Source organism: Mustela nigripes, chromosome 7 (genome assembly GCF_022355385.1).
Source record: "Mustela nigripes isolate SB6536 chromosome 7, MUSNIG.SB6536, whole genome shotgun sequence".
Classification (NCBI taxonomy): Eukaryota; Metazoa; Chordata; class Mammalia; order Carnivora; family Mustelidae; genus Mustela; species Mustela nigripes.
In genome coordinates, this window is record NC_081563.1 from 39,047,933 (window position 1) to 39,070,382 (window position 22,450).

Here is a 22,450-nt window from a genome sequence, read left to right on the forward strand (position 1 = left end):
GGGCTAAGGCTGCTCTGGGAAACCACAGCCACTCAGGGAATCGTGGGGAAGGCACCAGACTCAATATCGACTCACTGTGTGTTGGCGTTTCAGCTGAGCAAACAAATCTACCAGCCATGTTTGGTCCTCTTTACCACCCAGACACAGTCTTCCTCATAGCCACCCCCGCGGGAAACCACACTGCAGCCACCACAGGGCCCCACGGAACAGAGAGGCTGTGTTGCCCACTAGCTAAGGGTGTAGCCTCTGCTGTCGGCTGAGGCAGGGTTGGGCCCCACTTATGCCCCTTTCTGACTACTTGACCTTGAGCATGTCACTCGGCTTCTCTGCTAAGTCTCTCAAAGCTAAAGGGAGATATTGGGAACACTTACATCACAGGTGTGTTAAAGGAGATAATCCACCTGAAAGAGCCTGTAGTAAAGCCATCTTTTTATAAAAGTTATGTATTATTAATGTTATGGGTGGAACAGAGACCCCCAAACATGTTAAAGTCCTAATACCTGGTACTTATGAATGTGACCTGATTTGGAAATAAGGTCTTCACAGATGTCATCAAGTTGAGGTCACCAGAGGTGGCCGTAATCCAGTGTGACTGGTGTCCTTATACGAAAAGGGAGAGTGAGACACAGGTATAGAGAGGAGAACGCCACATGAAGACACAGGCACAGAGGGAAGATGGCCACTGAAGATGGAGGCAGAGATTGGAGGCAGCTGCTGCAAGCCCAGGAATGGAAGCTACCAGAAGCTGGAAGAGACAAGGAAGGATCTTACCCTAGAGGTTGCAGAGGGACCACAGTCCTGCTAACACCCTGATTTCCAACTTCCGGTCTCCAGAACTGTGAGATAACACACTTCTCTTGTTTTAAGCCATCCAGGTTGTAGCAGCCCTAGGAAATGTATGCTATGAACATTGAAAATATCAGCGGTATAGGAGCCACATGACTTCGGTCCTAGTTTTGAGTTTGCTTTTAAATAGTTGTGTCCACCTGGACAACCTACAGAGGCATCAACTATTAGAACTGTATGCCAGGTGAGGGAACCGAGCCCACAGAGGGGAGTAACTGGCAGGTAACCTCAGCGAACCTGTTACTTCATCCGTCAACAAGAGGTAATTATCCCTGCCCTGCCTGCTTCCCTGAGCTGTGGTTGAGGTGTCAATAAGATCACCTAGGTAGACCAGTTGCCCTCATAGCCATGGCAGCACATGCACAGGAGAGCTCATGCGTGCGCATGCGTGTGCGCGTGTGCACACACACACACACACACACACACACACCACTGTCTGTCTTCACAGGAGTGCCCTTGTCAGCGTGCCAGGATTCTGGTTGATTTAGGCCAGTGATGAGCTATTTGAAGCAGGTGAACTTAATAACAGCCTCTGGGCACTCACGTGACCGTCAGCCCACTGGTTGGGTAAATATGGAAGAGATGGTGAGATGTGCCACTCGAGAAACAGTGTAGACAGTGTGTATTGGCATCCACAAAGGAGGGCTTGGTCTCTTAAGGAAGAATATGATGACTCAGGATGCTTGGTTTCTGCACCTGGTGCCACTGCCTGACTCAATATGCATTCTTGGGCAAGTCCCTTACCTTCTCTGGGCCTTCCCATGCCTACCTGTAAAACATGAGCGGGAACCTGCAACCAGGTCTGTGGAACTCCAGAATCTGTGATCTTAACCAGCGTTTTTTACTGCCGAAAGAGATGAAACCGACTGGTCGTTCCAGAGGGTATAGATTGTCAGTAGGGCACGAATGTGAGTGTTTTCTGAAATCACAGAGCTGACAGGATCAGGAGGTCACCTGGCTTGACGCACCAGAAGATAACCCTCATAAATAGATGTTTGGATGGTTTCTGGACATTCTGGGAATGTTTTCCTCATTCGTCTTGAGGATGCTCCTTCTGTTGGCATGGAAACAGTCTTCCTTAATATGGGGGAAATGATGAATACAAAGGTTGGGTTTATAAAACTATAATATCTCAGTTTTGGTTCTGCCTCTTTTTTTTTTTAGCCCATGTGACTTTAAGCAAACCAGTTTGTCTGCTAAGCCTGATATGGAGACTTTGGTGGGTTGGGAGGAGAGCAAGACAAGACCATCAAAGCTCCGGGCAGCTCTAGAATATGGCAGATGCTCAAGAAATGTGGGTTTCCCTCCCTTGGGGTTAATCTGGAGCTAGAAAGGCTATATCTACTCTTCGGACCTTTGTCAGCTCTTCAATGGCCTGAAGACAACTGTCCAGTGGTCCCCCAACTGTTAGTTTCCTCATACTTTCCTCCTTGCCACCATCTTCATCGTCACCATCATCACCATCACCAATATCCTCACCAGCATCCTCTTTCTCAACAGCATCACCTTTTACCATTATCACCTTTGTCCGTCCTCATCATCACCACCACGTCATACATTTGAGTTAACCCTAGAATTTCGCCTGTGGGGGCGCCTGGGTGGCTCAGTGGGTTAAAGCCGCTGCCTTCGGCTCAGGTCATGATCTCAGGGTCCTGGGATCGAGTCCCGCATCGGGCTCTCTGCTCAGCAGGGAGCCTGCTTCCTTCTCTCTCTCTCTCTCTGCCTGCCTCTCAGTGTACTTGTAATTTCTCTCTGTCAAATAAATAAACAAAATCTTTAAAAAAAAAAAAAAGAATTTTGCCTGTGTTCTCAGAAGTGTAGCCAGTGGGTCCATCAAAAATTAATTGAACCAAGTATTTTTTTTTTCTTTTTTAAAAGAGTGGAAGTATAATGGACACTCAATGTTCTATCCTTTGTCCATAGTGATTGGACAAATCCATACACTGTGTTCTGCTCACCACAAGTGTGAGTACCATCTGTCACCACATGATGCTATATTACCAGGCCATCAACCACATTCCCTGTGCTGTACTTTTTGTCCCTGTGACATATTCATTCCATAACTGGAAGCCTGTCCCTCCCAATCCCCTTCACCCGTTTTGCTCATCTACCACCCTTTCTCCTCTAAATTTTATTCTTCTTTTACAGAGGGTGAGACTGAATCCCAGAGAACTACTTTAAGCCAGTATAACACCTAGCCAGCTCAGGTTACACACAGAATGAGGTAGGAAGCTTCAGATGTTTTGGAGTGACGTTTGATCATCCCCAACATGTTCTTGTGCAACTGACTTCTCAAACTTAAAGAAAGATTTTACATTCGAGCATATGTATGTGTGTGTTCATGCATGCGCGCGTGTGTGTGTGTGCATGTGAGAGAGAAAAAGAGAGAGAGAGAGAGAGACAACGTACACATCATTTGCTTGGAAAACTCTGGAGCCCTTCTCCTGCCAAGCAGACTAGAGCTTCCGCCCACACTTGCAAGATTTGGATGTCTTTTGTCCCCTAAAATCTCACTTCTCCTGGCTAATCCAGGCAGAGCTTCCTACTGCCTCCCTACAGGACACAGTTCACACCACAATATTAGTGGAGATTACAGGAAGGAGAATAGATTTGGGGGAGTGATGGGGCTGCTAGGCAGGGAAGTTTGGCATCCAGGTGGGAGCCTTCGATGATCTTGAAGCACCTGGTTAGAAGCAGCATGGGTTGAAGTTGGCCCTTCCCAGGGGTGCCTAGAACTAGTCCATATCCTGTACTCTATCCCTAGGTTCTTCCTAGGACAAATCTGCCCTTACCTTTGTTTTAATATGTAAATGACATGTGTACATCTTTTTTCTCCTTTGTTCACTATATCAAACTTTGCTCACTATAAATAGGGTGACCCTATAGCCCAGTCTGACTGGGACAGTCAAGTTTGCATCTATTGCCCTGTCCAGTTTGCCATTTGTCACCAAACAGTGTCCCTGTTTGGACATTAACTGTAGAACGTTCTTGCAAGGATGTATCAAAGAAGACAGAGGACAAGGGCCCCCCAAATGAGGGGTTTACCCTGTGGCTCAGTGGGAAGAACATTAGAGTTGGAAGCAGGGAGCTTAGTTTAAGTCTCAGCTGTAGCTTTTTCTATCTAGGTAGGACTCACTTATCTCATCTGTAAAATAGGTATGATTACACCTACTTTATAGGGTCATCAAAGGTGAATGGCCTTAGTAGGTTCTGTTCCCCACACCATCTCCTCTAATGATCTGTTGTACCTTCATATTTCAGTTATAACTGTGCCAGTTTTTCTCCAACTTTGTCAAATATCTGGTCAGACAAAACCAGTGCGGGCCTTGGACCAAGGTTCAAGGTTCACCAGCTCTGGGGTTTGCTCAGAGAGCTGTGAAAGTCTAGTTATGCCTAAAAAAACCCAATCCACCTCTCAGTGCTATGCTGGCCAGAGCAGCCACACCTCAGGAGCTACTAATTTGGTAGATGGATTTGGGAAATCTAGAAGATGATAAAAAGCATTTACTTGTTGGAAGTTTAGGGAATTAGAGCCAAAAAGCAGAAAGAGGTTTGGGAGGTGGGTTCTCTAGAGTCAAGGGCTGAATCTGTGAAGGGGAGGAAGAAAATGGAGTCCACCCTGTAATGCTGTGTCCCTGGGGACCATAGCCCCAGAATGTTCTCTTCAGTCTGGTTACTGAGCCCAGCCCTGCTCACGAAGCCCCATGCTGGTGAGCTCTAAGAGACTTCCAGGTGCTACTACTCTCCTGCTCCTTTCCAGAGCCTGTGGCCAACAGGGACACCCCTCCGTCCCAGCTCGAACTGCTGTCTGTGCTGTGTCCCCTTCCAGCCACACACCAGTGCAGTGTCTGAAGCCTTAACTACTGGGGGCCATGGGGCGCGTCCAAATGCAGGGGATCCTGTCAGATCTTCTTCAGCCTGTTTTCTCCTCTCAGCAAGCCCAAGTTCTCCCCACCACAGGAATGCAGCCATGTTTGAACAACCAAATAAAGATTGTTGACTTTTCAAATCTTTTCTTTTCTTTTAAGATTTTATTCATTTGAGAGAGAGAGAGAGAGAGCACAAGTGTGACCACAAGCAGGGGGACAGGCACAGGGAGGGGGACAAGCAGAGTTCCCGCTGAGCAGGGAGCCTGACACAGGGCTCCATCCTGGGACCCTGGGATCATGACCTGAGCTGTAAGGCAGTTGCTTAACCGACTGAGCCACCCAGGTGCCCCTCAAACCTTTTCTTCACTCCCCCTGTTCCAGGCAGTGTGAGTTTCTCCTTCCTCCCTCCGGCACCTGAGCTTACAAACGTGGCCATGCTTTACAAGATGCTCTGTATCTGACTCCCTCCATTCACAGTAAGCTCCGAGAGGACAGACACAGTATCTCTCAGTTCTGTATCCCCCATGACTCACACTGTGACCCTAGGTTAACCCCTCTAAGACTTATCTAGACACAAGGTGTTTGACCCTGTAAGAGTCAGGGTTCTCCAGAGAAACAGAACAAATAGGATATTCGTTCGTTTTATATATATATATATATATGAAATTATATATTAATATACACTACTATATATTAATAATAAGCATTAATGTATCATATACATATTTGAAGAGAGACTATATATTATATATACATATAAAGAGATTTATGATAAGGAATTAGTACACCTGATGAGGAAGCTGACAGTCCAGAATCGGCAGACCTACTGTCCCAGTTCATGTTGGCAGGCTGAAAGCTGAGGTATAGTCAGGTCTTCCAGTGCACCGGCTGGAAGACTGGCAGGCAAGAACATGTTCTCTTATCTGTGGGGAGGTCAGTGTTTTGTTCTATTCCGTACTTCCACTGGATGAAGCAATTGCTTTACTCTGTCTACCAATTCAAATGTTAATCTCTCATAAAAGCACTCTCACAGGAACACCCAGAATAATGTATCACAATACTTGGGCACTCCGTAGCTCATAGCTCGACAAGTTGACACATCAAATGAGCCATCACATCCCTCTGCTATTGGATATTGTTTAAAGGTGCTCAGCATTTATTTATTCCTTCCCCCTTCTGTCCTCTCCACTCTATTGTAGAGGCTAGAAACCTGAGAACTACATTTCCCAGACTCCCTTGCCAGCACGGTTAAGGTTCTGCCCATGGACCAGCTTTTGAGAGATACAGAAACAAGGCACAGGCGTCTCTGTCCAGCACTAGAGCTTACATAAGCGTCTGCAGATGTGACATTTTGCAGTGGCCAGCTCGCCTTCCCATCCTCCATCTGGCCTCTGTGTTGGAGAAGTAGGTTCCTGCAGGTCTGACCTCTGGATCAAAACGTGAGGGGCAGTTTGACCAATATCTAGTGGTGGTCTCTGAGGGATTCTTCGCTTTAAGCAACCTGTTCCCCACAGTAAAACCTCCTTCTTGAAATACCAAAGGTGTTTTCTCTATCTTTTTTTTTTTTTCTTACATTTTATTTTATATTTTTAAAGACTCTGTCCAGGGGGTGCCTGGGTGACTCAGTCAGTTAAGCGTCTGCCATGGGCTCAGGTCATGATTCCATGGTCCTGGGATTGAGCCTCACATAGGGCTCCCTGCTCAGTGGGGAGTCTGCTTCTCCCTCTGCGGGTCTCTTTCCCTGCTTATGCTTGCTCTATCTTTCTCTCTCTGACAAATAAATAAGTAAAATCTTTTTTTAAAAAAGACTTTGTTCACTTATGAGAAAGAAAGAGAGTGCGGACACACACACAAACATGCACACACGCGTGCTTGCGGGAGCACAAACAAGGGGAGGGGGAGGGAGAGGGAGAAGCAGGTTCCCCACTGAGCAGAGAGCCCTATGTGGGGCTCAATTCCAGGACCCTAAGATCATGATTTGAGCCCAAGGCAGACGTTACCCCATTTCCCGACTGAGCCACTCAGTGTTTTTTTGCACTGAAACCCAAATGATAGACACATCATCATATTGACCTGAAGGTGTTGGGCTCTGGGTTTGTAAATACAAAATTTAAGAAGTGGAACATATAACAGTATTAATACATTTTTCACTGAGAGAGAATTTTCAGAAGCAAGTCTCATTTAAGCTGATATGAATTTCTAGATCAATTCTCTACACAACACAGTTATACAGTTTCCCCCTTATTTCCATTTTTATTTTACTGAAAAATTTTAAACACTATCATGTTTTTCTCTTTTTGCTCTAAAAATAAGAAAGATGATGAGCTTAACAATCAGAGCTTTGTTTTTGTCAAATTAAATAATGATACCTATCTCCTAACAGTTTAATTTTTGTTTTGTGGTTTTATTTCTATCAAACCTAATTTTCCTAAGAAGGCCTAAAGTTTTCAGTTTTACTGAGAAAATTTAATTCTGTCCATTTTTAATCCATAACCCATTTTACCATGTAAAATGACGATTTAATTATATGTTGAATATTTTTACACAGACCAATTTTTCTTGGACCAATTCTTGCATCTTTGATGTTAACTCAAAAGATCTGATGTGGTGAATATAATAAGAAATATGTATTTTAGTCTTTGTCCCTGGCTCCTAAGCCTTGTAATTTCCTAAGTTATTAGAGTGGTAAGAGCATCTTTTGTTATAATATTTGGGTTTTTGTCCTCAGTTCCTGAAATAGCTCCAGTGAGATAAAGGTAAATTAATGTCTCTTATTACTTGTAACGAATGTCTGTCAACAACACCTGAGTTGGTTAATGAGGTGATTTTTAGAAAGCCCCTATATAACCACAGGATTGGGGGTGGTTGCCAGGAAACCAACCACATGATTAGAGGGTTGGGACTTGTATGCCCCTACTCCATCTCCAGAGAAAGGAAAGGAGCTGGAATCTGAACGAATCACCAATGGCCAATGATTTAATCAACAGCACCTATGTAATGAACCCTCCATAAAACCCCCAAAAGGATGGAGTTTGGAAAGCTCTGGGTTGGTGAACAGAAACACACCCACTTGTACCGTGACAGATGGTCCTATTCTCCAGACCCTTCTGGACCTCAACTGCTCTATCTCTTCATCTGGCAGTTCATTCCTATATGTCAATATCCTTTGTAATATCCCAGTAATCTAGGAAGCAAATTGTTTTGCTGAGTTTACTATGAGCCATTCTAGCAAACGATCAAAACCACGGAAGGTTTGATCAAATTCAAATCTCCAATTTATAGCCAACCTGGACAAGTTGTAGGTAACTCGGGGACCCACCACTTGCAGTTGGTGTTTTAAGGTTGAGGAGGACAGTCTGGTGGGACTGAGCCCTTCGCCTGTGGGGTTGGCACTCATTCCAGTTGGTACCAGAATCACATTGTAGGACATCTAGCTGGAGTTGCAGAATTGCTGGGTATGGAAAATTCTCACATCTGGGAACCAGAAGTGAAGTATTCTAGAACTCAAATACTGTAGTAGAGATAGAGATGTCTTTCCTTTCAATGTGATTCTTCTGTTTTCAGATTTCACTCAGCACTATTTTAGTTGATGTCAGATTTCTTCTTTTTTTACTTCTACCACTAAACTTGATAGTGACTACCACTGTAAATTAATTGTACAAAGACTGATTCTTCACAGTTTTTAAAATTGAAGCGAAGGACATCAGAACAAAAACAGAGGACGTATCTGCACAGTAAGTTCAGAACATTCTTATTTCCATGTGGCAGGGGTTCCATAACTATGAAACAGACTTGTTTTGAGGATTAAACAATACATCAAATGCTCAGCATGATATCTGGAGCATAAATCACCCAATAACGATTAGTCACTATTTATTAATTCCGAATGTTTGTGCATTAAATTGAACTTTGAACGCTGTGAGATGGGTGTTATTATCACTTATGAGGAAGAGGAGTGGATGGGTGGCCCACGTTCATCTTGGACATGGGCCCAGGCTCTCTGACACTGGGTGGCAAATCCTTTTTCCTACCCTATGCAGCTTTGCAGGGGGAAAAAAAAAGGTTCTGTCTCAGGAGGAGATAGTCAACTTAGCAGGGTTGAAATACCACCTGAAGTCCTGCTAAAGGCAGGCCCAGATGGGATCCAATCATAGGAAAACATAGAGCAAACAGGACCAAAATGCCAGGCAGTCCCCAGAGAGCATGGGCACAGGCAAGACTCACCACAAAGGATATAACTGACCTGAAGGAGACCAACGACACTTCAGACACCCCTGTAATTGACCTGAAAGAGACCAATGACACCTCAGACCGGGAAAGACTGGAAAAGTACCAAAAGACACCAAGACCTCTGTGACTCCCAGCCCAGTGCCAGCTGACCTATCAGGATTCCAGAGAAGGAAGGCGGCAAATGAGAATGGCAGCTCATTCTGGACATTGAGGTGGGGCTGTGTTCTGGAGGTTCTAGAGGAGAGCCCATTTCCTTGTCTTTTCCGGCTTCAACAGGACGCCAGCACTCCTTGGCTCCTTCAGCAACACCAGGCTGAGCCCTTCCCATGATGCTTCTGGTTCTCCCTTCCAAATGCCTCTTCCACTTGTAACGACCCCTCTGATTATGTTGGGTCCACTGGGGCCACCCAGGGTAATCACCCTATTTTAACATCAGCTGATTAGCAGCCTTAATTTCATGTGCAGTCTGATTTCTGCTCTGCTATCTAGCCTAGCACAGTCATAGACATCACTGGGACCCCTCATTCTGTCCACCACATGTTGAGAAAAGGCAACTGGGGCAAAAGTGAGGAGGGCAAGAGAGAGCTGATACTTGTGGTCAGTTGGTCAGTCCCTGCACTCCCTTGCAGCTGTTCGGCAAATTCCAGGGAGATGGTGTGATGCAGTTTTGGTCAGAGGATCTGGATTGGAAGCCTGGCTTTCACACTTAATGATTGGTGACTTAGATGCTCTGAGTTATTTCCTCACTTGCTGGGGGGTGATAATAACACTTCAGGCACATTTATTTCGCAAGGGTTCAATAAGATCTCTCATGTGGGAAAACACCCAGCGCATTCCAAGTGTTCAATTTTCTTCTGCTGTCACCCACTTCACAGTAGGTAGGAGCTCCTGCCTCTTTCTTACATTTGTTTACTTAGTCAATGTACCTGAAACATGAATTATGTGCTGAGTACGTATTAGGTGCTGAGGGAGAGTCCGCCCTGGATGCTGACCTGTGTGACCTTTAAAAACAGCAGAAGAGAGAGCTGGATGCTGGGTTATATAATGGGCAGCAGAGAAACGAGAGGGTGGTGAGGGATATGTCTTTCCCCATACCTGTGTGTATCACTTTGCTAAGCAGTGTCCAAGAGAGTCCCACATGATGGTGAAAGCCTGCAGAAGTGAAAGAAAATAGAAGTTAATGGCGCCTGGGTGGCTCAGTCGGTTAAGCATCTGCCTTTGGCTCAGGTCATGATCTCAGGGTCCTGGGATCGAGCCTCGCATCACACTGGGCTTCCTGCTCACTAGGGAGTCTGTTTCTCTCTCCCTCTCACCCACTGTCTCTCTCTCTCTCTCTCTGCCCCACCTGACTGCTCATTCTCTCTCTCTCTCTCAAATACATAAATAAAATCTTTACATTAAAAGAAAAGAAAAGAAAAGAAAAGTTAAGAGCGCAGGGTTTGAATTTAGATTTAGATTTTTAAAAACTTTGTTATGAGAAGTTCCAAACATTAATAAAAGAAGAGATTACAAAACTGTGCTAATTCAGTAGCCATTAGCCACATGCGGCTATTAAACACTTGAAATATGACTAGTCTGCATTGAAATTGCTATATGTGTAAAATACCCAGCAATTTCAAAGCCTTAGTATAAAAAATGTAAAATACCTCCTTAGTAATTTTTATATTATTTTGGGTTTGGTGAGGTGAATAATCTATATTATTATAATTAACAATAACTTCCATTCCTTTTTAAATGTGGCTAAAAATTTTTTAATATGTATGTAGGTCACATTAAATTTCTTCTGAATCAAGCTGATACAGAGTACCGAATCCCTACTTCAAATGAATCACTCAGCTTCATTACCAACTTTTGAACATTCTTGTTTCATCTTTTTCCCTACCAACCTCCACCCACACTGAGTTATTTTGCAATAAAGTCCAACTATCATATTATTTCATATGGAAATATTTCAGTATGTACCTCAAAAAGAACTATCTTTAAAAAGTCTTGTTATTACACTTCAGAAAAATGAATGTATATCAATTATATTTCAGTAAAACTTGGAAAAAAATAATTACTTTTGTCAGAGAGATTCTTGATTCCAGCCAAAATGGAACAGACACGTTTTTTCCAGCTTCCTCCCTCTAAGTACAACCAAACACCCTGACAAAATAAATAAGACAAATACAAGAAGACTCTGAGAGGTGAGAAAGAAGACTGGGTAGGCACCCCAGGATTTCAGGAATGACATGGCAATGAGTTCCTAGATTTTCTAATTCTCTCTTCTTATATGTATTATGGCTTCCCTCAATCAGGAAACACCAAGAGGTGTAAAACAAAAACAAAAACTAATCTCCAAGAAAATCTCTAACAGAAGGATCAGAAGATAAGTGGCCTTGCAGATCCAAAATTTTTCTGAAAATACTCACTCTACTCCAGCCAAACACCATGGGAAAAACAAGGCAACTGTCAACAACTGAGGTCCATGGGGAGCCTAGGCTTTACTCCATGGCCGGTGATAATAATCCTCTTTTTTCTCTCCCCAGCCCACCATTTGCAGTGTCAGCAGAGACCTAGTGGGAAGCCTGGACTTCTGCATGACCTGGCAGTAAGGAGATGGCAGCCTCTTTTCCTCTGTTGGTGTAGGGTCAGTGAGCGCTGCTAGAATATTTAAATAATATCCAGAGTCTCACGGAAGAATACCTAACATATCTAGCTCACATTAGAAAAACACTTCTTATACCAAAAATCAGGAATATCTCAACTTGAATGAAAAAATAAAAGGCAATCAAAAAGCATCTACACAGAAATGGCACAGAAGTTGGAATAATCTGACAAGCATTTTAGAACAACGATCATGAAAGTGCTCTAGTAAGCAATTATAAGCACATTTGAAGGAAATGAAAAAGTAGAAAGCTTCAGGAAAGAAATAGAAAGAAGAACCAAATGGAAATTTTAGAACTGAAATTATAATAACTGAAAGGAAAACTCACGAGATGGACTCAAGAGCATAATAGCAGCGACAGAAGAAAGAATCGGTAAACGTGAAAATAAATCAAAATAAATTATCCAGTCTAGGGGCACCTGGGTGGCTCAGTCAGCTATGCCCCTGCCTTTGGCTCTGGTCATGATTCCAGGGTCCTGGGACCCAGCCCTGCGTTGGGCTCTCTGCTGGATTGGGAGTCTGCTTTTCCCTCTGCCGTGGCTTGTGCACTTGCTCTCTCTCTCTCACTCTCTCTCTCAAGTAAATAAATAAAATCATTTAAAAAATTATCCAATCTAAACAACACAAAGGAAGTAGACAACAAAAGAACAGAATCTCAGAGATCTGTGGAAAATAACAAAAGAACTAACATTTATGTCATTGGAGTCCCATAAAGAGAAAGGAAAGAGTATGTGCCTGAAAAATATTCTATGAAATAATGGCTGAAATTGTCCCAAATTTGGCAGAAGACATAAACAGACTGAAGAAACTGCTTAAACCTCAAATAGAAAAACACACACACACACACACACACACACACAAAACCAGGAAACCCATGCTAACCTACATCATAATCAAACTTCTTAAAAAGAAACAAAGAGAAAATCTTAAAAGTAACAAGAGAGAAATGATATCTTACCTATAAGGGGAGAAAATTGAATAACAGCAGATTTCTCATCCTGAAGTCTGGAAGGAAGGAACACATTTTTCTCCCCTCTCTTTTTAAAAATAATCTCTATACCAAACATGGGGCTTGAACTCATGATCCCACACATCTTTCAACTGCTGAAAAAAAACTGTCAACCCAGAATTCCATGTCCACAAAAATATTCTTCAGGAGTAAAAGGGAAACCAAGACATTCTCAGATAAAGGAAAATTTGTTGCTAGCAGACCTGCCCTATGAGAAAGGGTAAAGAAAATTCCCTAAACAGAAAGGAAATATTAGAAGGACTTGTTGAAGATCAAGAGAGAAGGAAGGAAATGGGAAAAGTAAAATGTGAGTAAATACAATACAATAGACTTTCCTTTTCCTCTTGAGTTTTCTAAATTATGTTTGGTGGTGGAAACAAAATTAAAACATTATATGATGTGTTTTTCAAAGTTTGTACAGTAAATATTTAAGATAATGAGGTAAAGTAAAAGGACTTAAATGGAGGTAAGATTTCTACACTAGTAGACTACTATGTTACATATATGTAATACCTAGAGCAACTATAAAAAACTATACATAAATGTACCTCCCAAAACACTATTAGTGTATCAAAATGAAATCATTAAAAATATTCAGTAATCCATAAAAAGAAAGGAAAAGGGATACAGAAGAATGGGAAAGAGAGGGCATAAACAAAGAACAAATTAAAGATGACATACTTAAGCCTTAATATACCAACAATTACATTTGATGTAAATGGTCTAAGTACACCAGTTAAAAGACCAATTGGGGGACACCTGGATGGTTCAGTTAAGCCTCTGCCTTCGGCTCAGGTCATGATCGCAGCGTCCTGGGATGGAGCCCCGCATCAGGCTCCTTTCTTGGCAGAGAGCCTGCTTGTGCATACTCTCTCTCTCTCTCTCTCCCTCTCTCCCTGACAAATAAATAAACAAAATCTTGGAAAAAAAAAAAAAGACCAATTGGGCCAATGGCTACAATAATATAGTTCAACTATATGCTAACTACAAGAACCTCACTTCAAATATAACGATATAAGTAGATAAAATGTAAAAAGATAGCAAAAATACAATGCAAACATTAATCACAAGAAAGTAGGAATGTCTATATTAATATCTGAAAAAGTGGACTTTGGAGCAAATAAAATTACCACAGACAGAGAAAAACGAAACATAATGATTAAAGGATCAATCCACCAAAAAGACATAGCAATCCTAAATATGTAGGCACAAAATAATAGCGCTTCAAAAGATACAAAGTAAAAACTAATAGAACTGGAAGGAGAAATAGACAAACCCATAAGTTGAGACTTCAGCACTCCTTTCTCAACAATTGATAGACCTGGTAGACACGAGTAGTGTCAGCAGCGGAGATCAACAAGCAACCAGTAAGATCTAGTTGGCATTTATAGAACACTCTACCGAGATGAAATCTACGGTCCTAGGTTTCAGTGAGTACTATTCTTTCTAAGTTGGCACCCTTGGCATAACAGAAGACTCTAAACAAAGAGTTACAAAAAGACAAACATTTTTGTAACTGCCAATTTTTTAGTGATTATTTTACTTTTAATGATTATTTATATGGTTATAAGAAAACTGCAGAAGGCTCTGCCCCAACCAAAAACTTAAGAACACTGGCACTGAAGCATGGGATCTCTGGGTGGGATGGAGTTATTTTTGAAAAGAGTAGAGCTCAGGAGTCACTCTGGCTGTCCATGACTTGTGCCAAGTGTTTTAAAGCAGACCTGAAACTGAGCTCTTTGTAGAGCCACCTGTCAAATTCACGATCACACCAGCAAGACAGAGGACCAGAAAGAGAATCTGAGGGGCACCTGGGTGACTCAGTCGGTTAAGCATCTGCCTTCAGCTCAGGTCATGATCCCAGGGTCCTGGGATCGAGCCCCACATCGGGCTCCCTGCTCAGTGAGGAGCCTACTTCTCCCTCTCCCTCTGCCGATCCCCCTGCTTCTACTCTCTCTCTTTTTCTCTGTCAAATAAATAAATAGATAAATAATATCTTTTTAAAAAGAGGGAGAGAGAGAGAATCCAAGAACATCAATTCTAGCACCAAATGTAGCTTTAGCACACAGCAGGTGCTTAACAAACATTTATAGGACAAAACATGAATGGTTCATTCATGCCACCATTCCATGGTTCCTGCTCTGCTGCCCTAACCATCTAGCATGCCTTGTCACCTTTCTGAGTCTCCTCTCATGTAGATGGAGTGAGAACTTGGGTACAATCACCTCTCCAGTCCCTTCTAGCTCTCACAATCTATAACACTGCCTCATCTTGCCAGTTTCACACACATGAGATCACTCATACCATGATCTTAATCTTCACAACAGCTCCAAGAGGAAGTCATACCCATTTGAAAGACAAACACACTTAGTGGCCTGGCATATACATAGTAACTGTCGGTTTTGATTTGTCCTTCTCAAAAATCCCATTAATGTAGCAGAAAAAAGATATTATTGTTACTATTTTCCAGATGTGAGGAATGAGAGGGGTGTGCAGTTTTCATCATTTATCTGCACGTCTATCGTTTTGCAAATTAACATGTTTTCACAGACCCCTACTTGTCAGTTTTGGAGAGACCAATGAAATGGCCAAGATGCCAAGAATGACTTATGTCGTTTCATAAAGGCATAAAGTTCTAGCTTGACTGTCTCTTTTTTATCCAAAATAGTTGCCAACTCAGTAAGCCGCAGCTGAAGAATCAAAAACTCAAAAGCAGGTCAATATAAATGACCCAAACTGAAACACAAAGGAAGAAATGATGCATGGGAAAGAAAAAAAAAAAACACAAAATTTGCCCCAAGTCATGTACTCAATTGGATGGTATTGTGATCCCCACTTTACAGAGGGAGAAGCCGAGGCACGGAAAGTCTATGGAACTCGCCTAGTCACACAGCTCATGAGCAGAGGAATCATGATCTGAATCCAGGCCCCTCCAGCTCTAGACTTTTCATTTCTAACCACCTTTCTACAGTTGCTTCCTATAAAAGGAACCTGAGGTTCTGGTCATTTCCCCACAGTCATACACCCCTTAACTGCACTCAAAGCTCAGATTAAAACCCAGGTCTGACACTGGAACACAGGCTTGAGGGATTCAAAGGGGTAAAGGAAGAGACTTGGCATGTATTGAGGAAGTTTCTCCTAGCTCAGGCTCTGAATCTTGCACTATTGCAAAATTACTCAATGTAATCTCCCACCATGGGAATTAAGTAATAGGGCCCACCTTTTCAGATAAATATACCGAGGTTCTGGGGCACCTGGGTGGCTCAGTGGGTTAAGCCTCTGCCTTCAACTTGGGTCATGATCTCAGGGTTCTGTGATCGAGTCCCGCATCAGGCTCTGCCCCCCACCGCCCCTGCCTGCTGCCTGTCTCTCTGCCTACTTGTGATCCCTCTCTGTCCAAAAAAAAAAAAAAGATACTGAGGTTCTGAAAGGCCCTGAAAAGTTTGGTGCAAAGAGGCTGAATCTTCTCTCTTCCAAGCTGTAGCTGGTGTCTCCGCTTCTCAGTTGCCTTCTCAGGCTTAGGGGAGCCAGGCAACAGCCTGCTGCTGGCTGTGGTATGGCTGCTGTGGTATGCTCTGGCAAGAATGAACCCCCTTCTTCCCAGGCAGTCGGCATTCAGAAGGTTTCTCACATTCGGTTCGCACCTGTGGTCCCAGTTCCCAGAAGAGAGGCATATGGGGCAGCGAGGTCTTGACACCTCTCAACTGGCCTCTTGACCAACACAGTCTAAGGACATAGGGCTGGCACAGGTAAGGGCTAACCCAGGCCTGGAGAAGAGCCTGCATTACAATAGAAGCATTCGATGGTAGGAAAGGAAAGAGCTCCTAATCCCCCCTTGGGACAGTAGAGAAACCTCCCAGGATTACATGGTCCCGGACCTGGGGGCGGCAGAATGGGACTTTAAGCTGTGCTTCCATCTCTTTTCAAATGGGAAGACCTCAGTCAAGGGGTCATTCACCATCTGCAAGGTCAGGGGCCCTTGGCCCAGCTTTGGAGATACGACCATGGAATATGAGTGAGCAGAGAATCACAGATCCAGGCTCCTATCAGTGCACGGCGAGACCTCAGGAAAGGTAATACTGGGGCACTGTGACTCATTTTCCTCACCTATAAAGCAAGAGAATCACACCCAGTTCACCTGCCTCCCACTCCTTGTCCTCGGGGCTTTATTTAAGTATCTGCTTCTTTATTTATTTGAGAGAGAGAGAGTACGAGCAGGAGGTGAGGCAGAGTGAAAGGATCTCCAGCAGATTCCTCGCTGAGTGCTGAACCAGACACAGGGCTCGATCTTATCACCCTGAGCCGAAATCAAGTCAGACATTCAACCAACTGAGCTAGCCAGACGCCCCTTAAGTATCTGCTTCTTAACCCAGTTTTCTGCAATGGCTTCCTATCAGGTCTCCCCACCTCTTGGTGGGTCTGCACTGCTCTTCTGCAACCTCTCCTAGCTAAACTTACCCCCTGTCATGGACCGAATGGTGCCCCCCAAAAGATAGGTTGAATTCCTAACCACAAGTATATGTGAACGTCACCTTATTTAGAATAGAGTCTTTGTAGACCGTGGCTCGACCACCCCATTCAGGTTAAAGCCCCAGCTTCCAATGTGACCGTGTTTGGAGACAGGGCCTTGAAAGAGATAATTAGGTTAAATCAGGTCGTGTGGTGGGGCCCTAATCCGATATTGTTAGGTCCGTTATTAAACAAAACGAGACTGCGACAAATTGGAAGTTATTTAAAGCTTTGTTTTATGCCAAGTATTGGAAATCAGACTGATCGGTCAGGGGAATGAGACTGAAACAAAGTTAAAGTTATGCAAAGCTCTATTCTATGCTAAGGGCCTTCTCTGAAGAGAGCGACCATCCCCAGCTTACAGACTACAAAAGTCTGGCCACACATAGGTGGCCAATGAGGTTGTAGTCATGTTAGGTCACATGCAGGTGGCCAATTGAATTACAATTTACCCTATAGAGATGTTTGACCTAACCTATTACTCTGGTCAGAATTGGTGCTCAAGGTTGGCGCCCAAATGATGGGGTTTACATTCTTTGGTGGTTAGGGAAAAAGTATGTGTATTTCTTACTGATTGGATGTCTCCACCTGAGCTCTGTTATCAAGAACTGGCCGACCTGGCCTTGTATTCTGGGCTCTGTTATTAGGAACTAGCTGACCACATTTTACTGGTTTCCCAGACTTGCTTCTAAGTAAGTTTCTCTGGGGTGAGGAGGGCAGGGTCATTTTATGTTTTACTGCACAAACAACAAAATAGCTTTTAACCAAGATGGAGTTGCTCTGGCTAAATAGGTCCTTAAAATATGACTGGTGTCCTTGTAAGAAGAGGAGGAGACACCAAGGATGCATGGACACAGAAGAAAGGCCATGGAAGGACTTGGCCAGAAGGCAGCCATCCTCAGACCAAGGAGAGGTCTCCGGAGAACCCAAACCTGACCTTGGACTTCCAGCCTTCAGAGCTGGGAGGAAATAAATGTCTGTTGCTTAAGTCACCCCTGCCTGTGGTATTTTGATATGGCATCCCTAGAAAATTATACAGGGTGCCCGATACGGGTTCGAGCTCATGCGTGTGGCTTACTGCCTGTCCTTGATGTTCCTCTGTTCCTCATTTTGCATCCATCCTCCTGTCCTGTCTGTCCGTCCTATGGCTTCAAGCTCCAGCACCAGAGAATGCCAACCCCCCTCCCATAACTGCATACATTCAAATCCTATAACAAATCCCGGGGTTCTGCTTCTCTGACTGAATTATCTGGAGGCGAGGTTCTTGCACAGGCCAGAAGGGTGGCCCCAGCAAGACCGAAACTCTGAGCTAAATTCAAGGATCTAGCTAAATCAAGCTAAATTCAAGGATCTGAACTGGCCAAGGAGGTGGGCAAATTGACAACACGCCCATGCATCTGTCTCAGAGCTGGGGTGGGAGGGAGCTGGATTGCCCCTGGGAACCTTCCAGCAGCCCCCAGGAGGGAGGGAACATAGGTAAAGGCGAGGTGAGTAGATGGGGTCAGGCACACACCTGACCGCAGACCAGATGCTTGTTGCACACTTACAAGCTGCCAGGCTCCATGCAAGATCAAAACTGAGCAGCCCCAGCACCTGTGCACCAGGAGGCCCAGCTCTGCTGCGGCAGGTAAGGACCCAAGAGCCAGCTGCTTCCTCCCACATGACGAAGCCCAGAGCCTACAGCTGTCAGGGACTAGAGCGCACTTGTCCTGGGTCCCTAAGGGGTTAATCTATAGGCAGTTTTCATCTCCTGGGCTTTTCTCTGGTGCCTCCCTGCCCTCCCTGGCTGTCTCTTCTACTGGGGGCTCCGAGATTGGGGAAATCCAGGCTGATGCTGCCTTTAGGAATAATTTTTAAAGAACACAGAACACAGTCGGCTCCATGCAGCGCCCCCCCCCCCCCCCACCCCTGGAGTTTCAAACATCCTGACCCAGCCACAGTCCAGACGCCTGGTGGAGAAGCAGAAATCAAAGGGAAACCACGTGTGCTGGACACAGGGTAACTTACTGAGCTCCTGTGACAACCCTGCGTGGGCTTATAGTTATCATCTCAGCAATCTAGGAAGTACGTCTTAGCATCTGCATTTTCTAGAGAATTTTCCGAGGCTCCAAGAAATCAGGTGACTTAAGGTCACACAGAGATTAAAAAGACAGGAAAATCATACCCTAGTTTTTCAAACCACAGAGTCCTTCATCATCTCACTCTCTGAGGCCATGGCTGGTTGAAATTCCCTTGTCTTAGCTCAGATGGGGTGGGAGGGGGAGTTAGGGGATGGTGCAGAAGAAGCAAAACCAAAAGGTGGCCCTGGACATGTGGTCCAACAGGGACACCCTCAGCCTCGGCTGCAACCTTGTTAGACACGCAGATTCTCAGGCCCACCCCAGATAGGGTCAGATACTCGGGGACTGAGACCCAGGCACTCCTGTGTCACTTCGGCTGTTTTACGCTCAGACCCTCCCCCCACAAGGGTGATGCACAGCCTTGTCCTCTTTTGTCTGATGACATTTTCTGACAAGCACTGGATTCAAATCCTGCCTGCACCACTTCCTTGCTATGTGACCTTGGCCAAGCGACAGCCCTGGTCTGAGTCTCACCCTCCTTCTCTGTGCCTCCCTCTCCACAGGTGCAGTGACACAAACTCAGGGCCCTGCATGGTGGGCGGTGAGGGCGAGCCAGCTGACAGATGGTACTGCCGTGGTTTTGGTCAGGGCTCTGGGTGGAGCATGAAGAGGCTCCAAAGGTAATTAATGTAAGCCACCTCTCTGAGGCCTGACCCCTGGGGACCCCTCCCACACTTCCCAAAGGGGCAGTGTCGCACAGTCCTTCCTCCACTCCGGGCCCCTCAGCCTCAGAGATCTGGAATTTTAGAAAGCACACAGGGGCTTCAAGGCCCTGCTCATGCCTACTCTAGCTCCCTGACTCTGGACTTGTCATTCACCTTCTCTGGGCCTCAATTTCCTATAAAGAGAAGAAGCAAGATATGCCCAGAATTTACTTGATTGGAGGACTCCCTTGGTCCTTTGTGGGGCAGGATTTTGAGGACTGTCCAGGCACTGATAGAAACAGATCCTTGGGGTACCTGAGTGGCTAAGTGTGTTAAAGCCTCAGCCTTCAGCTCAGGTCATGATCTCAGGGTCCTGGGATCAAGCCCCTCGTCGGGCTCTCTACTTAGCAGGGAGCCTGCCTCCCCCCTCCCTCTCCCTCTGCCTACTTGGGATCTCTCTTTGTCAAATACATAAATAAAATACTAAAAAAAAGAAAAAGAAAATAGAAGAAACAGATCATTCCAGGGCACCTGGGTGGCTCAGTGGGTTAAGCGTCTGCCTTCAGCTCAGGTCATGATCCCAGAGTCCTGGGATCAAGCCCTGTGTGGAGCTCCCCGCTCAGCAGGGAACCTGCTTCTCCTACTGCCTCTGCCCATCCCCTCCCCGCTTGTGCTCTCTGTCTGAAATAAATAAATAAAATCATTTTAAAATTATAATAAAAGAATTTTAAAAATAAAATAAAATCTTTAAAAAGAGAAAGAAAGAAAGAAGATATCATTCCAGGGACTGCCACCATAAAAGAAAAGCTGTACACCAAATGCTCTCATCTATCATAACAGTTCAGAGACATTAAAATATGAATTTCCAGAGGTGCCTGGGTGGCTCAGTGGGTTAAGCCTCTGCCTTCCGCTCAGGTCATGATCCCAGAGTCGTGGAATCGAGTCCCATATTGGGGGGGGGGGGTCCCTGCTCAGCGGGGAGCCTGCTTCTCCCTCTCCTTCTGTTCTCTCTCTCTGTCAAATAAATAAAATCTTTAAAAAAATAAATAAAATATAAATATCCAAATGAAGGAAGCACAGTGCCCTTGGCCTTAGATCCCTTGGCTCTCCCCCTCTGGCTAGCTTTGCCCCTGAGGATCCTTCAAAGAGGCAGCAGGGAGTCTTAAGCCCTTCCTCACTTCCTCCAGGACAGACCTTGGTGGGGAAACTTGTCTCCTGCCTGCAGAGGCCGACCCCCTACTTAGCAGCTTAGCAGTCGTGCTAATGCTGAAGGTATGTGCAGGTTTCTACCCCCTCACATCCAACCCCTTTTCTTTCATATCCCATCACGGAATAAAAGCCTCCCTTTATGTAACGATAGAGCACTGTGGTCGCATCAGCTCCTCAGAGCCACTCTAAGAGCACAGCGCCATTGCTCCCATTTTCCAGAAGCCTGCACAGCTGGAAAACAGCAAGGTTGGGATTTGAACCCTGCCTTCTAATTACAAGTGCAGTGCCCATCAGAATTAGAGTTCCCGAAGTGGGGTCTGCTGAACACACCCCGCCTCGAGAGGCGTCCAGCTCTCTGTTTCAGGAGGGAAGATCCAGGATCAGATGGCCCAGCTTCCAGTCCCTGCCAGGCAACTTTCCAGCTGTGTGTCCTTTGACAAGTCAATCAACCTCTCTGAATTAAGTGTCATTGTTTAGGACTGTAACCATATACCTTGAGAGTGGCAACCCTGGTTATTTTATAGGAAGACGACACTCTGATTGCTTTGATTGATAAATAATAAGTGGTGCTTCATTGTTTCGAAGAGTCGACCAAGTCGTCCCGGAGACAGTTTTCCTGCAGAAAACCTCTCTGTGTGATCCCTACAGGGGTCCATCTGCTCTCTTTCAACGCTTCCAGGGATGGGAGTTTCTCTCTTAGGGTAAGCTCTGGAGGGTTGGATGGCTCCAGTTGTTGTCAGACTTCCGCAGAGCATGTCGGGACCAGCCTCCCTCGACCTCGAACCTTCGGTCTCCCTCTGGCCTCTGAAACCCCAGGGTACCTGCAGACAGGCTCTAGAGTCTCTGCTAGCAAAGTCTCATGTTTGTTTTGAGTCCACAGCCCTGGCACTTGTAACTACCCCCCACTGCACTCTCAGAATATTCTGGCTGTTTAAAAATTAAAGTTAATTAAATTCACGTAGGGAATTTCGTTATCCCTCCCATGCTTACACTTCATAGTAATCACACTACCGCCCGTTCCCCCGTCTGTTGAGCCCTCATTTCCTTCAAAGCGCCCCTGCATTGTTTATTTCAAATTAATTCAGCACCTCCCTTGTAATGGGCCAATGGGGGATTAGTATCTTCATTTCGTGGATGGGGAACCTGAGTTTCAGAGGTCCAGTGAGTCGTCTGAGACTGAGAGAAGGAACTTGTTGGGGTTTCCGAATTCATGGCTAGTGCTTTTTCTACTACGGTTCATTATCAGAACTAATGCCCGGTTGCAAAAATAATCCACTTCTAGAAACTTGCCCTATGGGAATATTTATCTAAAAATGCACACATAAAAATGCACACACAAGAATGATTACCACGGCACTGTTGGCAAA